Source organism: Pinus tabuliformis, chromosome 1_2 (assembly GCF_031772625.1).
Source record: "Pinus tabuliformis cultivar Carrire ecotype Pingquan chromosome 1_2, CPIR1, whole genome shotgun sequence".
Taxonomy (NCBI): Eukaryota; Viridiplantae; Streptophyta; class Pinopsida; order Pinales; family Pinaceae; genus Pinus; species Pinus tabuliformis.
This window is the reverse complement of record NC_142298.1, coordinates 755,730,610-755,746,819: the sequence shown is the minus strand read 5'-3', so window position 1 is coordinate 755,746,819 and position 16,210 is coordinate 755,730,610. Positions and strand designations below refer to the sequence as shown.

The window sequence follows — 16,210 nt, the reverse complement described above, 5'->3', positions numbered from 1 at the left end:
AAATGCACAAATAAATGACACCTAAAGAAAGACTGTAGATCTCGGAAGGGAAAAGAAGGAGATGCACAACAAGAAAACAATCATGAAGCAAATGTGATAGGTGAGGTGTTATAAGATGCTTTGATTCTTTCTTTCGAAAATATTACTGACTCCTGGGTGGTAGATTCAGGGGACTCATTCCATGCCACACCTGATAAGAAATATTTTCATGACTATGTTCAAGGAGATTTTGGACAAGTCCATTTGGGTGATGATAAACCCTGTAAAATTGTTGGAATGGGTAAGGTTATTGTAAAACAGCAGAATGGAAACCAATGGCTATTAAAGAAGGTAAGGCATGTTACAAATCTGAAGAAAAATCTGATTTCAACAGGGCAGTTAGGCGGTGAAGGTTGTGTGACAACTTTCTTAGATAAAGTTTGGAAGGTCACCAAAGGATGCCTGGTAATAGCAAAAGGCGAAAAGGTTGGTACATTGTATTTATGCAATGGTATTTCTAACTCTGTTAATGCTTTAACTTCTAAAGGAGCAGATGAAACATTATGGCATCAAAAGCTCAGACACATGAGTGAGAAGCGGATGAAGATTCTTCACTCAAGGAATTTTTTGCCGGGTTTAAAGAATGTTGATTTGGACTTCTGTGAGAATTTCATTTATGGAAAACAGAAGAGAGTTAGATTTCTCAGAGTTGGGAAAGAAAAGAAGAGCAAAAAATTAGAGCTTGTGCATACAGATGTATGGGGACCTGCTCAGGTATCATCTCTCGGTGGCTCTCATTATTATGATAGTTTTATTGATGATGAAACTAGAAAAACTTGGATTTATTGTATTCAGAATAAATCTGATGTATTTAATACTTTCAAGAAATGGAAAGCTTTGGTTGAGATTGAGACAGGAAAGAAATTGAAGTGTCTCAAATCAAACAATAGAGGTGAATATTGCAGCAAATAGTTTGATAGATATTGTTCAGAGCATGGAATTCGCAGAGAGAAGACAGTTCCAAGAACGCCACAAGAAAATGGTGTGTTAGAAAGGATGAACAGAACAATCATGGAGCATGCAAGGTGCATGAGATTGCATGCAAGATTGCCTTTACAATTTTGGGTAGATGTTGTAGATACTGTTGTTTATCTAATAAACATAGGGCCTTCAAGTTCCTTGGATGGTGGCATTCCAGAGGAAGAATGGACAGGTAAAAATGAAAACTACTCCTTTTTAAAGCCTTTTGGTTGTGAGGCCTTTGTCCATATTAATTAAGAAAATAGAACAAAGCTTGAGGCAAAATCAAAGAAATGGACCTTTATTGGATATGGTGTTAATGATTTTGGTTATCGCTTATATGATTATGAAAATCACAAAATCATTAGGAGCAAAGATGTAATATTCAATGAAAAGGTCTTGTATAAGAATCAGTTGCAGGAAAAGAAACAAGGAATACACAGTTCTTGATGGGATCACTGAAAAAGTAAAGGTGCCTGAAAATAATAATAATCAATAGCCAGAACAACAACCACAATAGCAACAAGCACCTCAAACACCTGAAAGTGGTGTTAGAAGATATACCAGGATAAGTAGATCCCCTGAACGATACTTTCCTTCATTATATTATTTATTGTTCACTGATTCTGGTGAACCCGAATGTTATGAAGAAGCAATGAAGGTTGAAAGTAGGAAGAAGTGGGAGCTAGCTATGGAAGAAGAGATGGGCTCCTTAATGCATAACTAGATTTGGGACTTAGTCAGGTTTCTTGCAGGTAAAACTACATTGCAGAATAAATGGGTTTACAGGTTGAAGGAAGAAGATGGAGGAAAATAGAGGTACAAAGCTAGATTTGTGGTGAAGGGGTTTGCACAGAAGAAAGGTATTGATTTTGATGAAATATTTTCTCCTGTTGTTAAAATGACTTCAATTAGAACTATTTTAAGTCTAGTAGCAGTTGAAGATTTGCATCTTGAGAAGTTAGATGTAAAGACAACCTTTCTCCATGGGGATTTGGAGGAAGAGATATATATGCAGCAGCCACAAGGATATGAGGTAAAAGCGAAGGAGAAAATAGTGTGCAGGTTGAAGAAGAGCTTGTATGGCTTAAAACAAGCTCCAAGGCAGTGGTATCTAAAATTTGACAAGTTTATGTCTGAACAAGGTTATACTAGATGCCACTCTGATCATTGTGTTTATCTGAAAAAGCAAAATGATGGCAGCTATATTATATTGTTATTGTATGTAGATGACATTCTTGTTGCAGGGTCTAACATGCAAGAAATAAATGCGCTAAAAAGAAAATTGGCAAATTCATTTGCAATGAAGGATTTGGGAGCTGCAAAACAAATCCTTGGTATGAGAATAAATAGAGACCGGGAAAATCGCAAATTAACATTGTCTCAGAATGAGTACATACAAAAGGTGTTGAAAATATTTAATATGCACAATGAAAAACCAGTTAGTACACCTTTTTCTAACCATTTCAAACTTAGTAAGGAGATGTGCCCAAAGACCCAAGAAGACATGGATTATATGTCTAAAGTTCCATATGCATCAACAGTTGGAAGCTTAATGTGTGCAATGGTCTGCACAATGCCTGATATTGCACATACAGTGGGAGTTGTAAGCAGGTACATGAACAATCCATGAAAAGAACATTGGATGGCAGTGAAATGGATTCTCAGATATTTGAGAGGTACCACAAATCAAGCATTATGCTTTGGTGGTTCAAACATTTCTCTACAGGGATATGTTGATGCAGATATGCAGGTGATAGAGATAATAGGAGGAGCACTACAGGATATGTATTCACTGTAGGTGGAACAACTGTCAGTTGGGTTTCAAAAATCCAAAGTGTTGTTGCACATTCAATAACAGAAGCAGAGCATGTTGCTACTACAGAGGCTATTATAGAAATGCTTTGGTTACAAAGGTTTATGGATGAATTGGGTAAGAAGCATGATATGGGCACGTTATACAGTGATAGCCAAAGTGCCATTCATCTTGCAAAGAACTCAACATTTCATTCCAGGACTAAACACATACAGCTGAAGTACCATTTCATACGATCAATGTTGGAAGATGGAGAGTTGAAGCTGGAAAAGATACACACTAGCCAGAATCCTGCAGATATGCTAACAAAAGTTGTAACCAGGGAGAAACTGAGAATATGCTTAGTTTCAATTGGTCTTCAAAGATGATGATGAAAATGAGAAACAACTAGGTCCAAAGAGGAGTCATTTTCCAGTAAATGAAGCAGCAGTGGAGTTGCTACAATCATTCTCCAAGTGGGAGATTATTGGGTGTGGAGCATAATTATCATCCAAATTTAGAGGTCTTTGTTTCAGCCGAATGTATACCCCAGGAAGATTGTACACCCCTCCATGTGGGGGGGTGCGAGGGGGGACTTGTCCCCCCTATGGGGATTCGGCGGGGTGCGGGGGGGACTTGTCCCCCCTGCGGCGATTTGGGGGGGGGGGGGACTTGTCCCCCCCGTAGGGGTTCAGGGGTGCCCATCCCCCCTTATTGGAGGGTCCGGGGGCCAGCAGTCCCCCAATGGGGGTTTCGGAGGTAGCGTCCTTGAAGCTAAAAATAGATGTAAAATTGCCTAGTAAAAGTATAATAATTTCTAGTCAATCTCGGCCGTTCATTAGGCGGATGATCTGATGGTAGAACTTATGTTTAGTTTAGGGTTTTTTGCCTTAGAAGGCAACCCCTCTCTTTGTATGAGGGTATTGTATTGAGGCTGTCAAATAGAAGTGTATTCTCAGAGAAAGAAACAAAGAGATGAGACTGTGAGAGAAAACAAAGGATATTACAGCGGATCTACTATAGGTTGTGTCTCTTCATTTTGCTAGATAATAGAAAGGAAGGACTGGCTATTCGGGGTGGACGTAGCCCAAACTAGGTGAACCACGTATATCTATGTCTCTCTGGTTTTATGTGTTTTTGTTTTTCCACATATTATATGTCTTTCATTTCTCTGTCATATATAATATTTTTCTAACAGTTCTATGAGACAAGTTATCTGAGAGTCTTTTCGGGATGATGAAATAATTTCCATGAGACATACATTTCGGAATAGCAACTCGGTAGTTAACCATGACAGATGTGTAGAGATTCAAAATAGATGTGAGGACTCAGCTTACCATCTAGCCCTCCTTCTAGCACCAACATGTTGATGGTGTAAGACCCGCCAACATGTAAGGGGATCTCCCCAGTAAGAAGTCCCAATCAAACCTTAGACTGTTTGGTGTAGGAGTCCCAGTAGTGGGTCGTATGTTAATGCCTTGATCATGAAGTTGCACAGAGGCAAGTAAGATAACTCTATTAGTAGGAAGGGTATGACCATTGCAGTGAGTCAAGGAAGGTGTATGAGAGGTTCTAACACAGGTGGGTTGAGAGGAGGGTGAAGGTGAGTTCCAGGTTGAAAGGGATCAGTCCCAACTCAGCTAGGAACACACAACACACAGGACATACATAGCTTTCAGCGGAGTAGTCCACATGGATGCGACAGTCACAACATACAAGGTAAGATAACATGTACAACACTCACAGATCAATCTGGACGAGTGCAATGGTTGTTACAACGAGCTTCATAAGAAAGGTCTGTCTGGTGCCCGACAAAGCAATTGACATGGACAAGACAACATTAGCAACATATACAACACATTTCCATTAATAGGTTATGCATTACAACAAATGAAACAGTTCAGATGTAGAACACAGGTTAAAGAAACATGCATTACAAGTGTTAAAGATTAGTCTTAAAAGAGATACAATACATGTGTGAAAATGTGTTGTCTCTTATTATATAAAGAAGTGTAAGTTCCAATCATACAATACATCCATATAAACCTGCTAGCCCCAACAGTGGAATGTTACAACCACATCCACCTGCTCCTCCAAAGGGATGTACTAGCTCCAAGCAGTGGAGAAGCCAAGGCATGTTACAAGCTCTTTCCAAGAATAGTCTTATCAAAATCTTGGTTGACGAAAAGCCTCTACAATGAGTTATGAGGTACTATTTATAGCAAAGGGTGGGGTGATCCTTGACATTCCCCTTTGTTACAGTTCAACTACCCTAATGACTCTTTACCTACTCTATGACTATTACATCCAACTCTTGACTTACACTTGACATGACTCAACATTACAATGCACATGTACTCATGTGAGACAACATGGCTTGAGTAAGCCATGCAAGAGATCATTGACAATTAGTCCGTTATGATGAGACTAACTCTTTGACATGCTTGTGATGGTGAAGGTGGTGAGCTGATGCCAAGCTTGGTCGTCTGTGATGGTGTGCATGCACCTCATGGTGACATCTTGCTGAAGTCAACTCTTGCCTCTGTTGCAACCACTGCATTGGTTCTGCCCCTTCATCCAAATAACATGTGCATGCATAGTGTCTGTGCTGATTTTTAAGTGTGTGCTGGTGTTGTGGGGAAAAATGCCTATGCAGGACGATCCTATCCACCTAAGGTGTGACAGTGCCTTAGCAACAAACAGAGACAACTATTCTAGTATTCTTCCTTTATGAATTAAGAATGAAGAGAGATGGATGGACTAACAGGTGTCTTCCGTTTGTCCCTCGATTCGGCCTCTCTTCTCTTTGGGTGTTCCCAGCTACTTGCCTTCTCGCTCGCCCAGCTTCAACAGGTCTCTGCAAGATCACAAGAGAAGAACACTACACAAAGACATAGATTCATAATCATAACTAGTTCAGGATTAGAAGTAAACTAAACATACTAATGCAATCATACATCAAGAATACATCAGCATATAGGAGAAACCAAGATAGCTTTATTGATGAATAAAAAAGTTCAGGAAGAGATACAACCCAGAGGGCTCCAATCCGACATCTCCTTCCCAGCAAAATGGAATTCCTATCTTCACCTCCCTTCAAAGCATTAAGCACCCAATGATTCCAATCTCAAACCAACAGCAATTCTTTGCAATAACAAAATTCCAGCCTCCAGATCTCATGGAGGAGAGATCCATATATAGATGTTTGGAGAGAGGATGAGTCAGCTTGAGATCTGACTAGTGTCCTCTCCCTTTGTCAGTTCTTGTATCCACTTGGAGGTTCTTGCTTCCACTTGGAGATTGAGAACCTCTTACTCATCACTAGTCGAATTCACTGAGGCAAGTGTCATTGAGGAAGATTCTGGAAGCTTCTGGGTCTTAACACCTTGTTGAATGAACTTGCCACTTGTCAACTCTCGTTCATCACACCTGGGTAGTGCTTCTACCTGCGTTGCAGTGCAGGTAGCCAGTTCAGAGTTTGCATTTCAGCGCAGACAGCTAGTGGAGCCTCTGAACTGATCCTGAATTGACTTGTTTTTGAGCAGTTTCTGGTGGAGAATTTCTGTGAATTGCTGTGGTTTGTTAGCCTTGTTCCTCTAGGGGTAGGAACAACATGTTTAGGGACTTTGGATCCCTTACATTATGGACATTTCATGCTTATAGCTGTAAGGCACAAAAATGTCTATAACAGTTGCCCCCTAAAGTATGAGGCCGTTTATCGGGTGAAATGCTTTATCAGGAGGATCCGAAGTTCATCCAATGCTGGGAGGAGACCTGTAATAAGATACAATACAATACATTATTTTTCATACTGCTTTCATGATCTAGCTGAGGCGGGCATTCCTGTGCTCAGCTTTTAAAAATTCATTTTTCTGTACATAGAACAGACAATCGTCTGATGGTAGACTGATGATTTTGATGAAATCATCATCCTTTCTGGTAGGATGATTATCTGCTGTAAGGATGTACATGTCAATGTATTTATCTTTCCTGAATATATATCGCAGCCCGGATGGATGAAACTAGATCCGGGGTCTTCAAACTCGTTCGATCTTCACTCTAAGTACAAGTCGATCCATGTGAGAAATGTTCTGAAGTCGAACATGGAAAGACATCGCTTGATTACCGGTCAATGAGGTAAACTGTTAACAAGCGCGAGAGGAATCACCGATAATGATAATGACCCTCAAGGTACTGCAGTACAATTCACGTGGTGTGAATAAAGGACTTGGCGTCGAACACCACGCAAAATCTTCCGGTCGAAGGTCATTGATGTATACCTGTCGCCGGAAGTGAGAAACTTGCCATTGAGGCATGCAAGCTTCAAAGTACTGAAGGGGGTGTTCCTAGATCAACTTCTTGGATAATGAGCTGATGTCGACAAGAAGTGATCCGTCAAAGGAGGGCCTTGATGAATCCCACATCAATGACACGGAACGGAGCTAATGATTTTGATGGAGGTGAAAACGATCTGTGACATATGATTCAGGGTGGCGGTCATGAAAGGATGAAGGATAATGTACGGCAGTGGATGGGACACGGTTGACTTCTCTGAATGACTTCTCTTGAACATATGGCGACACTGATGCGATGGATCGGTAGCATTACCCCAAATATGGATGGTATGGCGAGACCATGGTGATGTGACCGGTGAATGAAACAACCCAACCCGATTGTGGTATGGAGGAAAAGTGTCATGTTCAAGAGCGACTTGCTACCATCAAAGTTTTCTTGAGTTTCTCCCAATTTTTCCCCAGTCATTGCTGACCAGTACCTCTTTATTTTTGTCAAGCTTGAGGAGGATAACATATGCTTGTTCTATAACCTACCCTTCGGGCAAGCCCATCGCTATGTTTTAACGAGCCTAGCGATAGTGAAACTCGTTCTTGTCTAAAGACAAGTTTGTCGCTATTTAATGATTTTAACGAGTCTAACGACAAAGACAACTCGGTTCCTTTTCATTTTTAGAGAGTCTGAAAAGGTACGTAAAGATAACTCCAAAGTTCCTTTTTCGTCATCTAATCCCTTAAGTCCGAAAAAGTATAAAACAATACAGAAGGGATGAGTTTTCGATAGTTTTAACGAGCCGAATAAAACAAGCGCTCGATCTTTTTGTGCAATAATCCCTTAGGTCCAAAAAGATTAAAATCTAGAGAAGGGATAGCATTTCCTGTCCCTTTAACGAGTTGGAAGGCCAAGGACTCGGCAATCTTTTCATATTTTACGAGTCAGATGAAAAGAGCTTAAAGAAGACTCGTCTTTTGAGGAACGGGTGATGAAACAGGTTAGCAGCTGATTCCAGGTAAGCTTTGGAATTTTCCAATCACGGTAGTGTCACAAGGATGGCTAGTGAAATCACTCTTCGCAGCTGTTCCTCAAAATGGGTAAACAATCAAATGGAGGTGAATGATCGGCCAATGGAAAAGTGGAGGTGATGGTGCAAACACGACCAAGGCTTTAATGGCTGATAATTTACATTCGCAGTGGTTATTTACCGGGTAGTTCATTTTTTAACGAGCTTAAACACGGGTCGAAACACTTGCTCGATCTTATGTTTATTTTTTAACGAGCATGAACTATGTGCTAAAACTGCTCGATGATAAGTTTGCATGCCCCCAACATAATAACGCAAATCGAGGTGCATGCCCCCCCAAGCTTCATTGCATTCAACTCGGTGTTTGGAATGAAGGTTTACCTTTGAGATTTGAAAAGGGGATTTGTTTCATTTTTTTTAATGAGGTTGACACAATAAAAGAACTATCCTCATGACTCCTTGTTTCATTTTTTAACGAGGTTGACACGAGATAAGAACCATCCTCGGAGTCCAAATCCATTAGATATCGAAGGTTTCATATTCCACTGTGGCCACTTCTGCCAGATTACTCGGAGGCGGTAGGGCAAAAGTACCCATTAAGGCAGGGTCTTTTAGGAGACCTACTCCAATATTTTGGAGCGAATGATTGCTTCCATGGATCATTGGAATGCTTCCCGTAACTTGTGAACTGTTGGGGAGAAATGTTTGTTGGTCGACGATTGTAATTCCTCCTTGAAAGGGAAATGCAATCTTTCTGAAATAGGTCGACACAACAGCTGCCATGGCATATATCCATGGTCTTCCTAGTAGGATGTTGTAATCAAGATTCCCATCTATGACTTCAACATCTATTTCTACTGTTTTCCCTCCTAGTTCAACTTTCAAGTTATTTAGGATACCATATGGGGTATATGTCCTTCCGTCGAATGCTTTTAGTGTCGTCGAAGATCGCGACAAGGTTGGAGATCCTAAAGTTTTCCAGCAACTCATCGACATAATGCATGTAGATGCCCCCTCATCAATAATTGTTCGATGAACAGTTTTGTTGAGGGCTTTCACTTGAATAAGGAAAGCTAGTTGAGCTGGTAACTGAGGGTCATATCCTTTATGATCAAAGGCCACAAGATTGGAATCCATTGGGTCAATCCCACCTATTTCTGATAATAAAGCTTGCTCTTGGGAGAGGCAATTTTGCGGTACCTCAAGTGTCGACATAGCGGACGGCGATTGGGCCAGGTCCTCTATTATATTATAATTCTGTGCTATTTTTGCACGAGGATTAAATGTCGATTTGTGTACTACTCTCTTTGGCGACTTTATCATTTGTTCAGGAATGATGGGTGGCACAACTTTGGTCAAAGTTGTCGTCGAACTACTAGGTTGTTCATTAGCCTTGTTATTCGACAGCTGTGGATTCCCGTAATCTTTATTCCTTGTCAAAGAATCATTTTGCTGCTTTGAGATAGACAACATAAGCACTTGGGATCGGGAAGAATTTTGATTAGCAACCAGTTTGGTTCCCGGGTTTGGAAACGGATCAGTCAACACTGCTGAGGTTTTCGAACTCTTAAAGAATTTCTTAAGCTCAGCTTTGTATGGACATTCTGAGGTCCAGTGATCCTCATCGCATATATGACACCCCGCAGGGGGTTTCCTTTTTCTCCCTTTCTTTTTCTTCTTGCCCCCTGGTTGCTTCAGTTGTTTGCCCTTGTCGGCCGACACGGCATTTGCTTCTGAGGCAAGAAGTTCCTCATTTGCATTATGACTGGAAATCTTACGGGCCTTTTTAGATATAGCCTTTGTCGATTTCATGTCTGTTGTGCCAATCACGCCATCACTGGCATGAGAGTCATTGTTTGATTTAGGAGGAGGAGGAACTGAGAATTCTGGTCTAGGGGCGTCAGGTATTTTATCGTAGAGCGTGCCGGACTGAGTGTAAATCAAGTCCAAATATTGCGCACGAGCGATAACTTGCTCTTCCGTTACGACTCCCCCCTTCGCCACATCTTCCGTGATGGCAGGAAGTAATGACTTGATAAACCATTCAGCTAATAGCTGATCGGGAATGTACGTTTTTACCATCCTACGACGACGTCGCCACTCATGTATATGATCAGATATGTGAGTGGCCGTTGTCTGTTTGAAATTGGTTAGGATTTCCGTTGCCGTTTCATACCTTATCGGTAATTGAAAATGGGTTAAAAAGGTTGTGGCTAGGGTACTGAAGTTGTCGAATGAAGCTCTAGGCAATTCGATATACCATTTTGCTGCCAGACCAGTTAACGTCCTCTGAAAAAGGCGAAGCCTAATCGAATCATCGTTTAGGGTGTTTGATGAACACCACAGATGAAATGTCATCACATGATTTGACGGATCTTCACCCGGATTCCCATTAAATTTAGGAATATTTGACGGAAGTTTATGCGGAATCGTTGGCCACCAAGGGGCATAAGCAATTGGATCATTCGTCAGCCGGTTTAGATCTGGTAATTCTAGAGTTGCTACAAAGGGCAACTGTTGATTCAGGTTAGGCGAAGCATACCCAGGATAAGATGGAATCGCCTGAGCAGTGGGTCTTTGCATACCAGCATAATGTATTTGATGCTGGCAACTTTGGCAAGGTTGATGGGCATAACCAATTTGTTGTTGATAACCGCTTTGGAAATGCGGTTGCCCATTACTTACAAAGACTTGTTGCTCTGGTCCTTGATATGATTGCTGGAATTGCGGTTGTTGAGTTTGAACCAGCTCTGGTTGTTGGACCATTTGCTGTTGTCCAATACTGGATGATTGACCAAGATGAGAAATCATAGTACTTGTTTGAGCCTGAGTCGCTCCAGATAAGGAGGCACTAACCGGAGGTTGTGATTGAGTTGTCGAGACAAGAGGCTGTTGTATGGCAACCTGAGAAACTTGGGGTTGACATACAACAGGTAGCGCTTGTACTTGCGACGCAATCACCATACCAGGTATAGTGGCAACATTCGGCACAGGGTGGACTGGTTGCATTGAATATGCAACCCTTGGTTGCTGAGGTAGTATTGGTACCCATCCGCTGGATGTAATTCCAGTTTGACCTGAACTTTGTTGTAAACTCCCATACGGTTGTTCTCCGGGGGGGAACAATGAAAAGGCATACTGTCCTCCATATGGTGGCAATCCAGTACTTAAAGGGTAGATTGGCCTTTGAAGACACATTGGATCAATTTGTTGAGTTTCAACATAAGAAATACCAGATGATAATCCGGATGAAGAAATAGGAATTAACCATGTCGTCGAAACAGTCTCTGATTGGACTCCAGCTTGTTGTTGACAATTTGTCGGGACAGATGGTATACCAGCGAACATCGTTGGAGTAGCAGCAGGAGGCTCTGCCACTGCTGCGTCGGATGACACAGTCCTGGATGTCGACGGTTGTTCAGACATATTTAGTCTATCCAAAAGATTTCCTAGCGATTCTACAAGAACTTGCGATGAAGGGAGACTAACTTCGAAGATCAACGAGGGAAAGGTGATGATTATTCCGTTTAAAATAAATTTTAACAACGCTTAGACACAACTTGCTTTTTCAATTTTAAAGAGTCGAGAAAAAGCTAAAGATGACTCTAGTCTCCTTCGATGTTTTAACGAGCCCGAAGTGACAAATGCTCGGATGGACTTTTTCTGTTATAGAGTCTGAAAAAGGCCAAAAGAAACTGCTCTGGAGTTCTAGGCAGAGGGTGTGCCAAACTTTTCGCAAAACCGCAAAATACTTTTTAAGGTACGGGCGGTCGATCTTCCTGAATGCTGTGTTCAGTGCATTGCGATCAATAGGGTGGCCGACACGGCTTCCTAAGGATAAAGGTTTTATGCCTATAGGGGTCTCCCAATATATACGCGATGGTACGTGGGAGCACAATCCATACTGGCACTATCGTCCCTCAGGAGGAATCACCCACCTTCAACGAGATCGACAGTCACCAGGCTTTATGATGCCGGAACACGTCTCTAGCCTAGACCTCTATGTTGTGCGTTATGTTGCAAAGCGTTGTTAAGTTCATTCAGTTTATTTTAAGTTGATCTTTTTAGAAGTTTGCCTTTCTGGATCACCACGAGATGTATGATACAATTCATAAATGCAGTCTAAAGATGATAAGCAAGCTTTATATCTTTTCAACTTTGAAAATCCTAGCTACTAAGGGAAAAGAAAGACACCATCTTTTCTTAAAGAGCAATCAGCACACTCTAATGCACTTTTCCTAAATCAAACATGCAAACTATCAAAAATGCAAATGCACAATGCAGGTGTTTGTTTTCCGCTTTCTTAGTATTGATGCCTACAAAGAAAGCTTTTTGTAAAACTTTGAATTTGCTTTTAAATGACAAATACAAACAAGTTTACTTTTTCGAAATCAGAAAGGGAAGAAGAGATTACAACACTTTACGACTTTCGAAATGAACACTTATTTCGACACTTAAAAGAGACAAACTCAAACCAATAAGCAAGAGCAAATGTATAATCAACTGTAAATAGCCAATGAACTCTCTCCTAAGATCACAATCAACAGATCTGAATCAAGGGCTAGAGGATGATTATTTCACTCATGCAAAGGAAAACTGTAAATGATGCCACAAACACATAAAAACACTCACAGTCTTTTTGTACAAAAGGAGGTGGAATTTAAGCAGAGAAAAGGAGTTATCAGACTGGTACCTATGCTGGTTACAGGCTGCAAAAATCAGAGATCAAAACAGGGCAAAACAGAGCAGAGAACCCCAGCTGCACAAGGCCAAACTGGTTCAGCGCAACCTCAACACTGGGGTTTTGACATTCAGCACAGGTAGCCTTCACGGGACCTGCGTTGAAATGCAGAACCTCTTCACAGGGGTTGCGCTGAAGGAGAAACGAGAGTTTCTCACTGGGTTCTGGGTTACAGTTCGCTGATTAATCAATAGTTTCAGGCCAAATAAAAGCAACAAGCAAGGTACAATCAAAGGGATGCTTTGAGGGGGTACTAAGATCTATCACAAAGGATCATCAAATCATTTGTGAGTCCATTGTTCAGATCATAGACAAATCCAGTGATTGGATCAAAGCAACAACTGTCTTCTTTGCATCTGAGAAGAGCAAATGCAGTTCGATTGTTGCTGTTGAGTCTATGAAACAAACAATGATAGAGACACGAATAAAATGACTAAACAGATCTCCCCAGTGGAGTCACCAATTTGTTGTGGGGAAAAATGCCTATGCAGGACGATCCTATCCACCTAAGGTGTGACAGTGCCTTAGCAACAAACAGAGACAACTATTCTAGTATTCTTCCTTTATGAATTAAGAATGAAGAGAGATGGATGGACTAACCGGTGTCTTCCGTTTGTCCCTCGATCCGGCCTCTCTTCTCTTTGGGTGTTCCCAGCTACTTGCCTTCTCGCTCGCCCAGCTTCAACAGGTCTCTGCAAGATCACAAGAGAAGAACACTACACAAAGACATAGATTCATAATCATAACTAGTTCAAGATTAGAAGTAAACTAAACATACTAATGCAATCATACATCAAGAATACATCAGCATATAGGAGAAACCAAGATAGCTTTATTGATGAATAACAAAGTTCAGGAAGAGATACAACCCAGAGGGCTCCAATCCGGCATCTCCTTCCCAGCAAAATGGAATTCCTATCTTCACCTCCCTTCAAAGCATTAAGCACCCAATGATTCCAATCTCAAACCAACAACAATTCTTTGCAATAACAAAATTCCAGCCTCCAGATCTCATGGAGGAGAGATCCATATATAGATGTTTGGAGAGAGGATGAGTCAGCTTGATATCTGACTAGTGTCCTCTCCCTCTGTCAGTTCTTGTATCCACTTGGAGGTTCTTGCTTCCACTTGGAGATTGAGAACCTCTTACTCATCACTAGTCGAATTCACTGAGGCAAGTGTCATTGAGGAAGATTCTGGAAGCTTCCTGGGTCTTGACACCTTGTTGAATGAACTTGCCACTTGTCAACTCTCGTTCAGCGCACCTGGGTAGTGCTTCTACCTGTGTTGCAGTGCAGGTAGCCAGTTCAGATTTTGCATTTCAGCGCAGACAGCTAGTGGAGCCTCTGAACTGATCCTGAATTGACTTGTTTTTGAGCAGTTTCTGGTGGAGAATTTCTGTGAATTGCTGTGGTTTGTTAGCCTTGTTCCTCTAGGGGTAGGAACAACATGTTTAGGGACTTTGGATCCCTTACATTATGGACATTTCATGCTTATAGCTGTAAGGCACAAAAATATCTATAACAGCTGGTGGTCATGCACATCAACTTGCTGAAGTACATGTTTAGCTCCAATTGGACTTGCTTCTTGTATTCGCCTTGGTGAGTGTGTTGAATGGGTTGGATTGCATGTGTGCACAAAATGACATGCATGCTGCTAAATCCCTTGCAGTCGCTCAACAACATTTCTCACCATGTCTTCTCCATGTCAGTTGCTGGGGATGGATCTTTAACTTGTACAGGTGCAGTTTCATCTGTGAGTGCATGTTGTGCCCACTATTGTTTGTGTTCCTGCTGCAACTCATTCATTTGTCTGTGCAACTTCATGTTCTTCCTGAGTTGTTGTTTTAGCACATGAAACTCCTTCTCTGTTCCATTCTTTGTCTTCGCGTGACATTCATGTCGCATCGCCACCTCATAGTCTAAGTCTCCAAAGTTGCTTTCATTATCTATGGATCTGCTTGATCTTGAAATTGTGTCCCGCCTTTGTGTTGTCAACAACCTTCCTCTTGCATTCGCTACATTCGTTGCGTTCATTGCATTCAGTATGCTGCCTTTAGCTGTTGTTCATGATGCTGCTTGCTGTGATGCCGTTGTTGTTGTTAGACTCAGTCTCGTCAGCCCTTCGTCAACAATCAAAATTTCTCTTTTATATTTCATTATTAGGGGTCTCATTCATCCAGTCCGGTTGCATTCCGTTAAAAAAACATAAATTATCTGTCAGAAGGCTCTTTCCCTTATCTGCTAGCATGTGTCTGACCGCTAAAGTTCATCAAAACTTATCCAAAACAATGTTTCAGTCATTTATCATCAACAAAGGCTTGAGAATGTTTCTTCTTCAAAACCTTGTTTTGAAGAAGAAAGCATTAAACTCGTAATTATTCAAGTTTTTCAGTTAAGGATGTTTCATGTGCAGCTTTCCTGATCCACCAATCATTCCTGCAAACAAACAAAGAGTTTCATCATTTCAGCTAAAAATTCCGAGATAAAACAAGTAAAACAGAGTTGAAAATGGCAGACGCATGAATGGACAAGGTAGCGCAGTTAGCTTCTCAAATAGAGTCATTATTATGACATCCAATGTTAGAGCAGAGCTCTTGCTTGTTGAATTGTATGACCACAAAAATAAAACCGCCAAAGACAACGTTATGCAAAAAGATAGAGAGGACAGAGAATATAAACTGTGAAAATTCAAGTGAAAGCTGAATTTGGAGTTTGGAGCGAAGTTCAGTGTTGAAGGGCCGAGACAGGGTGTAGAAAGTGTGCGCGGCGCATACAAAGGAGCGCGCGGCGCATGGGATGCACGCGACACACCGAGGAGAAATTGGCAGTGTAATTTAACACTGGCGCGGCGCATTGGGCCTCTCGCGTGGCGCACAGTTCCAGAACACTAGTTTTTACATTTGGTTCTACAAAAGCTCGATCTTTTATGTTTTAAATGGGTTTGCGCAACAAATGTAGCATGTAGGGACTTTCCTCATCCACGACATTTTTGTGTAATGTTTCCTTTCAACAGTACTCTCCATGAGAAGCACTGCACACTGTGCCACTGTTATGTATGTGATAAGCCTGCTCCATGTTCGCTTTGGGGCAAAGGGACTGCCAGTAATGATCACTGTCATTCTTCAGACAAAGAAGAGAAGTGCATAACATGGAACCTTCCAGCATGCCGGAACTAACAAATATGATTACAACTCAACCTAGTGCATCTGGACAATTATCTTCTCCTTCTATTGCTCCAAAACAGGAATTACAATTATTCCCACAGCTTAGCATTTCTGCAGGGGTTTCTAATGCAGTTGATAACCTTGTTCCATGGCCTGTTGTTCATCAAACCTCAGATTTAATCACTTCAATGCCCA

At 41.3% G+C, this 16,210-nt stretch overlaps 1 pseudogene; it reads right to left on the bottom strand.

Annotated features, from left to right (window-relative positions):
* The window catches only part of LOC149207989 (CCA tRNA nucleotidyltransferase, mitochondrial-like), a 58,897-nt pseudogene extending 42,927 nt beyond the window's left edge, over positions 1-15,970 (bottom strand).
* Between the last annotated feature and the right edge of the window lie 240 nt (positions 15,971-16,210).